Source organism: Pecten maximus, chromosome 2 (genome assembly GCF_902652985.1).
Source record: "Pecten maximus chromosome 2, xPecMax1.1, whole genome shotgun sequence".
Lineage (NCBI taxonomy): Eukaryota > Metazoa > Mollusca > Bivalvia > Pectinida > Pectinidae > Pecten > Pecten maximus.
In genome coordinates this window covers 15368745-15380148 of record NC_047016.1, presented here as the reverse complement: position 1 = coordinate 15380148, position 11404 = coordinate 15368745, and the positions used below count along the sequence as shown (strand labels likewise).

At 39.9% G+C, this 11404-nt stretch overlaps 2 non-coding genes across 2 annotated transcripts; both read right to left on the bottom strand.

Annotated features, from left to right (window-relative positions):
• Positions 1-2073: 2073 nt before the first annotated feature.
• Trnal-caa lies at positions 2074-2190 on the bottom strand. The gene is made up of 2 exons: positions 2153-2190; positions 2074-2119 (listed from the first exon to the last, which is right to left on the bottom strand). It is a non-coding gene; the product is annotated as a tRNA-Leu (tRNA).
• A 2707-nt stretch (positions 2191-4897) lies between these two features.
• Positions 4898-5014, bottom strand: Trnal-caa. The gene is made up of 2 exons: positions 4977-5014; positions 4898-4943 (listed from the first exon to the last, which is right to left on the bottom strand). It is a non-coding gene; the product is annotated as a tRNA-Leu (tRNA).
• Positions 5015-11404: the final 6390 nt, after the last annotated feature.

Below are 11404 nucleotides of genomic sequence, written 5' to 3'. Positions count from 1 at the left end.
CCTGGGGCTCAGTAAGAGAGGAGTCGGGTCACCATGCGTGTCGGTATTACATTGCAACTGTGCACAGGCCTAGGTGGCTTCATTTGACACGGTCAGTTAATTTTGTGATTACAACTAGGATACATCACTTCAATAACAAACACTGGCCATATCTGTCAACAAGATTTACTCACATGAAAGCCAATAATGCCTTTCTTAATCGTAGCTGTCGGTACTAGCGTTTGTACTGCCGCCATCTTTAATTAGTCAATACTAATAAAAAGTCGTAAACTGACACAAATATCCGGATTTCAATTTGGGTCAGAAAAAAATATTTTGGTTTTAAGAAGTAAGACTAAAACATAAAATAATTAGTAGTAACACAAATATAATTAATTATTGTGTATTCTTTTTCTTTATTTATGAAAGAAAGGGAGATAATTTGATAGATACATATAGCATTATTTCAGAACAAAATTTAAAAAAAATAAATCTATAAGACCATTTTGAGTTATATTTTGTGTGTGGGTCCACAAATCATTAAATATTAAACCCTTCAGATTTATAAAGTTTATGCATTTATTTAACTTCTGACTGGTCTTCTGAATGCCCTGTTCAAAGACAATTTATTTATGGCAGTTTTAGTAAATTGGTTGGTGCAATAATTTTGACCTGTCTATAAAGGCAACCTGTCTATAGTGACCGTTTTTCTGCCTCCCCTTCGGCGGTCGCTATAGACAGGTTTGACTGTATAAGCTTTAAAGGTCAGTAGTAGATGTTATTTTCTTAAACACATTAATTTAATTGGAGTTTATGATGCTTTCCTTATTGTTTATGTGTTTCCTGTTCGTGTTTATTAGTTTTGCTGAGGTTGCGGTTTATTTGTACGTCACACCAATATCAATGATACTATAGTTTATATTTATGTTACGTTGTACGTCACACCAATATCAATGATACTATAGTTTACTCTTTGTTATGTTGTACGTCACACCAATTTGATGTACCTCCCCTTACGTGTGCCTTTCGTTTCTCAATCTGTGATATTTTATACCATGCTTGTTTATAATTATTAAGTTTGATTATTATTTTTGTGGACGTTTTTGAATGTATTAAAGACGCTTATATTAAGTCGGTCTTCGTTTTTCCCATATTGGGTTGCTTTGACAGGAATGAGAATATAAAGGCAACAATTCAATGATCGAGAACATCTAAAAGTAAGCCTAACACAAAAAGTATGCCTAACACCAAAAGTAGGCCTCACACCAAAATAGGCCTAACACCAAAATAGTTTAACACCAAAAGTAGGCCTTTCACCAAAAGTAAGCCTCACACCAAAAGTATGTCTATCTCCAAAAGTAGGCCTTTTACCCAAAATAGGCTCACACCAAAAGTAGGCCTATCTCCAAATGTAGGCCTAACACCAGAAGTAGGCCTGACACCAAAAGTAGGCCTTTTACCAAAAGTAGGCTCACACCAAAAGTAGGCCTTTCACCAGAAGTAGGCCTCAAACCAAAAGTAGGCCTTTCACCAGAAGTAGGCCTAACACCAAAGTAGGCCTTTCACCAGAAGCAGGCCTCACACAAAAAGTAGGCCTTTCACCAGAAGTAGGCCTACCACCAAAAGTAGGCCTTTCACCAGAAGTAGGCCTACCACCAAAAGTAGGCCTTTCACCAGTAGTACGAGAAGAAAGTGAATCACAGTGCATTAATGGAACTGTACAATGATCGTGCACAAAGGTGGATGCGATCTTACAGGACTCCACTGGAAAGTTTTTCGCAATGAAAAACGGGGAAAATAATGATTATTGAGAAAACTATTGACCCGATTCGTCTATCTCTATAATCTCAAACAATTTTAAGAGTTTTTTTGTCATTTTTATGATCCTGGATCCTGAAAAGTAGTGCGTAATTTTGTTAAGGTATTCAGAGGTGAAACTTATCAGGCGGGTAACATCGTATAAAGATTGTTCGAAATAATACAGTAACTTCGACAACAACAAAATTTCGCCAGTCATAAATCTGACATGTGGTAGAATTTAGAAAAATTATAGTTTCCGGTGTGATATCTGGTAAATATGGAAAAAAAAACTAGTGTCAGAAGTGGGATTCGAACCCACGCCCACATACGTGGACCAGAACACTCATATCCCGCATTACGGGAAGGTATACACCTTGAGTCTGGCGCCTTAGACCGCTCGGCCATCCTGACTGTGTTGGTAGTATATTGGAAAACATACTATAAATTCTTTGTACCTGGTATTAATATACTATTTATAGATAGCCTGGTTACCTCTTTCAGAATATACGTGATAAGGGACGTAACTCTAATAATGGAAAAAGAAACCAAATCGTATTCAGTCTGAACTGTTCTACTATGTATGTTTCCAATGGATAGGCGATAGAGCCTCTCAGTAAAATGTGAACTAATATCTATATTCTAATGTTGGATGCAAATATGAAAGAAATTCAATATCTGAAATAGATACGATTGCACACCACAATTTGTCACGAATAGATTCTGTTAGTGAACACTTTGAAATTACATGGTTCACAATATCAGTATAAAAATATCCACAATAATGACATAATGATTTTGAATTTACGTTTTTAATGTAAATGATAGTTTTGATAATATGAGTTATATTGTCGAGACAGTTTGGGTAATACAGTGCTAGTTTACATAGATAGTGTGGATTTAGTAAGTCGTGCAGTAATGAAAATCTTGAATTCTCTGAGACCAAGCCATTATTTCATAATTAGTAACAGATTGATAAACAACTTTCTTCCAAAATACTTTGTTAGGAAATATACCATCATCTTATAACAATTTTAAAAACTCAGATAATTGATACTTTTTAAGTATTCTAATTATATCTGGTATACAACTATTTGAACACATTCATTTATTTCATACAAAAAAAAACATCTTAAAATGAAGATTTTACTGGTTAAATTACTTCTTTTTATTCTACACAACCTACCTAGAAACAAAAGTTTTTTGATATCTGTGTAGGCTTCAATAGATGTCCATCCAAGTAAGGAGGTACACATATCTGTTCTTGTTCTTTTATCAAGACCTTGGATTGACTTTACAATAAAAAGTTGGGTTCTTTCTAACATAAATATCTCAGTATTTAGAAATATCCAGATTTCGAATCCGTAGAGTACCCAAGGGTAGATTTTGATTTTTTATAATCTTAGCAACAGTTAATGGGTTAAGAGCACAGAGATGGGCGTCAGAGCGTAACAGGGCCATAGTACCACTTTTTAACTTATAGCAAGACTGTTTTGTCCTTTCAATGGAATTATGTCTAGAATTTAACAGGATACCAAGATGAATAATACCAGTGACATCTGGTAATACATTATTATACAGATAAACACTACAATTTATCTCTACAATTCTTTTGTTTGAAAATACGATAATTTTGCTTTTTGAAGCTAAATATATGAATTTCCATTTTCGACTGTACGATTCACAAATGTGTAACAAATTTCATTGATATCAAAAGACTAATTGTAGGTTGCCGAGGGATATCAAAACACTTATTCTTGGTGGCCCAGGGATGTTAGCTCTCAATGTTGGAATGTTAGAATGATTGTTTGATTATATGTAGCTGATATAAGTATGTATTAATAGAAAGTCATAATTTGTTAACAAATGGAATATTAAATAAGGCGATCTGGATGACTCGGACCAACACAAATGTATACATGTATCTCCCCTTCCGTGTGCCTTTCGTTTCTCAATCTGTGATATTTTATACCATGCTTGTTTATAATCATTAAGCTTGATTATTATTTTTGTGGACGTTCTTGAATGTATTAAAGACGCTTATATAAAGTCCGTCTTCGTTTTTTCCCATATTGGTTTGCTTTGACAGGAATGAGAATATAAAGGCAACAATTCAATGATCGAGAACATCTAAAAGTATACCTCACACAAAAATAGGCCTAACACCAAAAGTAGGCCTAACACCAAAAATAGGCCTTTCACCAAAAATAGGCCAAGCACCAAAAGTAGGCCTAACCCCAAAAGTAGGCCTAACACCAAACGTAGGCCTAACACCAAAAGTAGGCGTAACACCAAAAGTAGGCGTAACACCAAAAGTAGGCCTTACACCAAAAGTAGGCCTTACACCAAAAGTAGGCGTAACACCAAAAGTAGGCCTTACACCAAAAGTAGGCCTTACACCAAAAGTAGGCGTAACACCAAAAGTAGGCCTTACACCAAAAGTAGGCCTTACACCAAAAGTAGGCGTAACACCAAAAGTAGGCGTAACACCAAAAGTAGGCCTTACACCAAAATTAGGCGTAACACCAAAAGTAGGCGTAACACCAAAAGTAGGCGTAACACCAAAAGTAGGCGTAACACCAAAAGTAGGCCTTACACCAAAAGTAGGCCTTACACCAAAAGTAGGCGTAACACCAAAAGTAGGCCTTACACCAAAATTAGGCGTAACACCAAAAGTAGGCGTAACACCAAAAGTAGGCGTAACACCAAAAGTAGGCCTTACACCAAAAGTAGGCGTAGTACAAGAAGAAAGTGAATTACGGTGTATAGTTCAGTTTATCGAAGCGAGAGTGCAGTCGGAGATACACAACGGTGAATGTGATCTTACAGGACTCCACTGGAAAGTTGTTCGCAATAAAAAAAAACATGGGAAAATTATGATTATTGAGAAAGATATTGACCCGATTCGCCTATCTCTATAATCTGAAACAATTTGAAGACAAAGAGTTTGTTATTGTCATATTGATGATCCTGGGGGCTTAATTGGGCTGAAAAGCAGTGCGTAATTGTGTTAAAGTATTACGAAGTGAAACTTCAATAACTTCAACAAAAAAATGAACCCATCATAACACTGGTATCTGGTAAAAATGAAAAAAGAAAGAAAAAAGAAAAAAAACACTAGTGTCAGAAGTGGGATTCGAACCCACGCCCACATACGTGGACCAGAACACTCGTATCCCGCATTACGGGAAGGTATACACCTTGAGTCTGGCGCCTTAGACCGCTCGGCCATCCTGACTGTGTATTTATCAGCGTTGAAAATATACTCTACATTCGTTGTATCCGTTATTAATATACTATTTATAGATATTCTGGTTCGCCTCTTTACTTGTACGTGATAAGGGACGTAACTCTAACAATGGAAAAAGAAACCCAATGCACTCCTTTTACATTAGTGCTTTTAACACCACAAACTGGATAAATTAAATCATTTAACACGTATTCATAACTTATGACACGATCTATAAATAAATATATGTAAATAGACTGTATGGAGTGTATAACATCGTATGCGGCCGGAGGCATTGAGGGAGAAAATATAGTCTACTGCAGTACTTTATAGCCTGTGAAGGTTGATCTTAGTTAGATACGATATATGCCTATAGCCTGCATACATTACATATGTATAGAGTCTCATTTAGTTCAATCTTTTTTCCTTGTTGAATGGATATCGCGAGTGAGTACTGTATGTACATCATGTGCTACTATTGTAAGAAATGATTATGTATATTTGCACTGAAATGCAACATTAATTGAGCTTTTAGTAATATTTTAAGTTGAATATGTAGTGTCTCATAATTATACACTGAGGACAGGGCACCAGAGGGGTATCAGTAGGTGTTACCTAGGACAGGGCACCAGAAGGGTGTCAGTAGGTGTTACCTAGGACAGGGCACCAGAAGGGTGTCAGTAGGTGTTACCTAGGACAGGGCACCAGAGGGGTATCAGTAGGTGTTACCTAGGACAGGGCACCAGACGGGTATCAGTAGGTGTTACCTAGGACTGGGCACCAGAGGGGTATCAGTAGGTGTTACCTAGGACTGGGCACCAGAAGGGTATCAGTAGGTTTTACCTAGGACAGGGCACCAGAGGGGTATCAGTAGGTGTTACCTAGGACAGGGCACCAGAGGGGTATCAGTAGGCGTTACCTAGGACAGGGCACCAGAAGGGTATCAGTAGGTGTTACCTAGGACAGGGCACCAGAGGGGTATCAGTAGGTGTTACCTAGGACAGGGCACCAGAAGGGTATCAGTAGGTGTTACCTAGGACAGGGCACCAGAAGGGTATCAGTAGGTGTTACCTAGCTATATAGGACAGGGCACCAGAAGGGTATCAGTAGGTGTTACCTAGGACAGGGTACCAGAAGGGTGTCAGTAGGTGTTACCTAGGACAGGGCACCAGAGGGGTATCAGTAGGTGTTACCAAGGACAGGGCACCAGAAGGGTGTCAGTAGGTGTTACCTAGGACTGGGCACCAGAGGGGTGTCAGTAGGTGTTACCTAGGACAGGGCACCAGAAGGGTATCAGTAGGTGTTACCTAGGACAGGGCACCAGAGGGGTATCAGTAGGCGTTACCTAGGACAGGGCACCAGAGGGGTGTCAGTAGGTGTTACCTAGGACTGGGCACCAGAGGGGTGTCAGTAGGTGTTACCTAGGACAGGGCACCAGAAGGGTGTCAGTAGGCGTTACCTAGGACAGGGCACCAGAGGGGTGTCAGTAGGTGTTACCTAGGACTGGGCACCAGAGGGGTGTCAGTAGGTGTTACCTAGGACAGGGCACCAGAAGGGTGTCAGTAGGCGTTACCTAGGACAGGGCACCAGAAGGGTGTCAGTAGGTGTTACCTAGGACAGGGCACCAGAAGGGTGTCAGTAGGTGTTACCTAGGACAGGGCACCAGAAGGGTGTCAGTAGGCGTTACCTAGGACAGGGCACCAGAAGGGTATCAGTAGGTGTTACCTAGGACAGGGCACCAGAGGGGTATCAGTAGGTGTTACCTAGGACAGGGCACCAGAAGGGTATCAGTAGGTGTTACCTAGGACAGGGCACCAGATGGGTATCAGTAGGTGTTACCTAGGACAGGGCACCAGAAGGGAATCAGTAGGTGTTACCTAGGACAGGGCACCAGAAGGGTGTCAGTAGGTGTTACCTAGGACAGGGCACCAGAGGGGTATCAGTAGGTGTTACCTAGGACTGGGCACCAGAAGGGTATCAGTAGGTGTTACCTAGGACAGGGCACCAGAGGGGGCAGTAGGCGTTACCTAGGACAGGGCACCAGAAGGGTATCAGTAGGTGTTACCTAGGACAGGGCACCAGAGGGGTGTCAGTAGGTGTTACATAGGACAGGGGACCAGATGGGTATCAGTAGGTGTTACCTAGGACAGGGCACCAGAAGGGTATCAGTAGGTGTTACCTAGGACAGGGGACCAGATGGGTATCAGTAGGTGTTACCTAGCTATATAGGACAGGGCACCAGAGGGGTATCAGTAGGTGTTATCTAATTACCATGTTTTATTACATGAAAATTTTTTGTATCTTATATTATCCGTATTATATAATATGTGACACTTTTTAAACATATTTGAATTGGATATACCAAGAGACTTATTCATCACAAACCATATGATGGTTACAAGGATGTGCATAAATTAGTTTATACTACAAAAAGTTAATAAGAGTCTTTTTCGAAGCAGGGAAAACTCAGTTTTCAGGTGAGACATTTAAGATCATGTGTCCAGGATTAGACATTTTATATACCGTGTCCAGGGTGAGACATGTTATATACCGTGTCCAGGGTGAGACATATTATATACCGTGTCCAGGGTGAGACATTTAAGATCATGTGTCCAGGATTATACATTTTATATACCCTGTGTAGGATGAGACATTTTATATAATGTGGCTAGGGCGAAACATTTTATATACCGTGTCCGGGTGAAACATGTTATATACCGTGTCCAGGGTGAGACATTTTATATACCGTGTCCAGGGTGAGACATTTTATATACCGTGTCCAGGGTGAGCCATTTTATACCGTGTCAAGCGTGAGACATTTTATATACCGTGTCCAGGGTGAGACATTTTATATACCGTGTCCAGGGTGAGACATGTTATATACCGTGTCCAGGGTGAGACATATTATATACCGTGTCAAGCGTGAGACATAATATATACCGTGTCAAGCGTGAGACATTTTATATACCGTGTCAAGCGTGAGACATATTATATACCGTGTCAAGCGTGAGACATTTTATATACCGTGTCAAGCGTGAGACATATTTTTTATACCGTGTCAAGCGTGAGACATTTTATGTATAGTTAGTACTGCGTCCCGGTTGAGACATTTTCACACTCGTATCAGTCGTGAAGGTGTTGGACACGCGTGCCAAAAATATTAATGATGATATCTTTATCAAAACAATGAAATGCCTCTTGCGTCTGATTACGCCGACACGTATGGTTCGTAAGGAGATTGTTTTATTAGATAGGGACAGGCAGGACAATGGCGTAGTATCGCTGCCGATTAATTAGCGGACACACGCAAACCTTATACACATACAGTACTACTTCTGATAGTGTACGTAAAACTACACACACATATTAGCACGACAAAATAATAACAACGTCATCAATATGATAGCTTGTAAGACTGAATTAAAGTTACATACATTAAATAATTGGCGGACTACGATAGAATCTCTGTGAGTTACGATTAATTACTTTTGCACTTTAAACTGAAAGGATAACAGGACATACTCAAACTAACAACAGTTTCAATGATTGTCTGAGAGGTAGTACAGTAGTCTACAGTTTCAATCATTGTCGGAGAGGTAGTACCGTAGTCTACAGTTTCAATCATGGTCGGAGAGGTAGTACCGCAGTCTACAGTTTCAATAATTGTCGGAGAGGTATTACAGTAGTCTACAGTTTCAATCATTGTCGGAGAGGTAGTACCGTAGTCTACAGTTTCAATCATTGTCGGAGAGGTAGTATAGTAGTCTACAGTTTCAATCATTGTCGGGGAGGTTGTACCGTAGTCTACAGTTTCAATCATTGTCGGAGAGGTAGTACAGTAGTCTACAGTTTCAATCATTGTCGGAGAGGTAGTATAGTAGTCTACAGTTTCAATCATTGTCGGGGAGGTTGTACCGTAGTCTACAGTTTCAATCATTGTCGGAGAGGTAGTACAGTAGTCTACAGTTTCAATCATTGTCGGAGAGGTATTACAGTAGTCTACAGTTTCAATCATTGTCGGGGAGGTTGTACCGTAGTCTACAGTTTCAATCATTGTCGGAGAGGTAGTATAGTAGTCTACAGTTTCAATCATTGTCGGGGAGGTTGTACAGTAGTCTACAGTTTCAATCATTGTCGGAGAGGTAGTATAGTAGTCTACAGTTTCAATCATTGTCGGGGAGGTTGTACCGTAGTCTACAGTTTCAATCATTGTCGGAGAGGTAGTACAGTAGTCTACAGTTTCAATGATTGTCGGAGAGGTAGTACCGTAGTCTACAGTTTCAATCATTGTCGGAGAGGTATTACAGTAGTCTACAGTTTCCATCATTTTCGGAGAGGTAGTACAGTAGTCTACAGTTTCAATAATTGTCGGAGAAGTAGTACCGTAGTCTACAGTTTCAATCATTGTCGGAGAGGTAGTACAGTTGTCTACAGTTTCAATGATTGTCGGAGAGGTAGTACAGTAGTCTACAGTTTCAATAATTGTCGGAGAGGTAGTACAGTAGTCTACAGTTTCAATCATTATCGGAGACGTAGTACAGTTGTCTACAGTTTCAACCATTGTCGGAGACGTAGTATAGTAGTCTACAGTTTCAATCATTGTCGGAGAGGTAGTACAGTAGTCTACAGTTTCAATGATTGTCGGAGAGGTAGTATAGTAGTCTACAGTTTCAATCATTGTCGGGGAGGTTGTACCGTAGTCTACAGTTTCAATCATTGTCGGAGAGGTAGTACAGTAGTCTACAGTTTCAATCATTGTCGGAGAGGTAGTACCGTAGTCTACAGTTTCAATCATTGTCGGAGAGGTAGTACCGTAGTCTACAGTTTCAATCATTGTCGGAGAGGTATTACAGTAGTCTACAGTTTCCATCATTTTCGGAGAGGTAGTACAGTAGTCTACAGTTTCAATAATTGTCGGAGAAGTAGTACCGTAGTCTACAGTTTCAATCATTGTCGGAGAGGTAGTACAGTTGTCTACAGTTTCAATGATTGTCGGAGAGGTAGTACAGTAGTCTACAGTTTCAATAATTGTCGGAGAGGTAGTACAGTAGTCTACAGTTTCAATCATTATCGGAGACGTAGTACAGTTGTCTACAGTTTCAATCATTGTCGGAGACGTAGTATAGTAGTCTACAGTTTCAATCATTGTCGGAGAGGTAGTACAGTAGTCTACAGTTTCAATGATTGTCGGAGAGGTAGTATAGTAGTCTACAGTTTCAATCATTGTCGGGGAGGTTGTACCGTAGTCTACAGTTTCAATCATTGTCGGAGAGGTAGTACAGTAGTCTACAGTTTCAATCATTGTCGGAGAGGTAGTACCGTAGTCTACAGTTTCAATCATTGTCGGAGAGGTAGTACCGTAGTCTACAGTTTCAATCATTGTCGGAGAGGTATTACAGTAGTCTACAGTTTCAATCATTTTCGGAGAGGTAGTACAGTAGTCTACAGTTTCAATAATTGTCGGAGAAGTAGTACCGTAGTCTACAGTTTCAATCATTGTCGGAGAGGTAGTACAGTTGTCTACAGTTTCAATGATTGTCGGAGAGGTAGTACAGTAGTCTACAGTTTCAATAATTGTCGGAGAGGTAGTACAGTAGTCTACAGTTTCAATCATTATCGGAGACGTAGTACATTTGTCTACAGTTTCAATCATTGTCGGAGACGTAGTATAGTAGTCTACAGTTTCAATCATTGTCGGAGAGGTAGTACAGTAGTCTACAGTTTCAATGATTGTCGGAGAGGTAGTACAGTAGTCTACAGTTTCAATCATTGTCGGAGAGGTTGTACAGTAGTCTACAGTTTCAATCATTGTCGGAGAGGTACATGTAGTATAGTAGTCTACAGTTTCAATTATTGTCGGAGAGGTAGTACAGTAGTCTACAGTTTCAATAATTGTCGGAGAGGTAGTGACGTAGTCTACAGTTTCAATCATTGTCGGAGAGGTATTACAGTAGTCTACAGTTTCAATCATTGTCGGAGAAGTAGTACCGTAGTCTACAGTTTCAATCATTGTCGGAGAGGTAGTACCGTAGTCTACAGTTTCAATCATTGTCGGAGAGGTAGTACAGTAGTCTACAGTTTCAATAATTGTCGGAGAGGTAGTACCGTAGTCTACAGTTTCAATGATTGTCGGAGAGGTAGTACAGTAGTCTACAGTTTCAATGATTGTCGGAGAGGTAGTACCGTAGTCTACAGTTTCAATGATTGTCGGAGAGGTAGTACCGTAGTCTACAGTTTCAATCATTGTCGGAGAGGTTGTACAGTAGTCTACAGTTTCAATGATTGTCAGAGAGGTAGTATAGTAGTCTACAGTTTCAATCATTTTCGGAGAGGTAGTACCGTAGTCTACAGTTTCAATCATTGTCGGAGAGGTAGTAAAGTAGTCTAAAGTTTCAATCA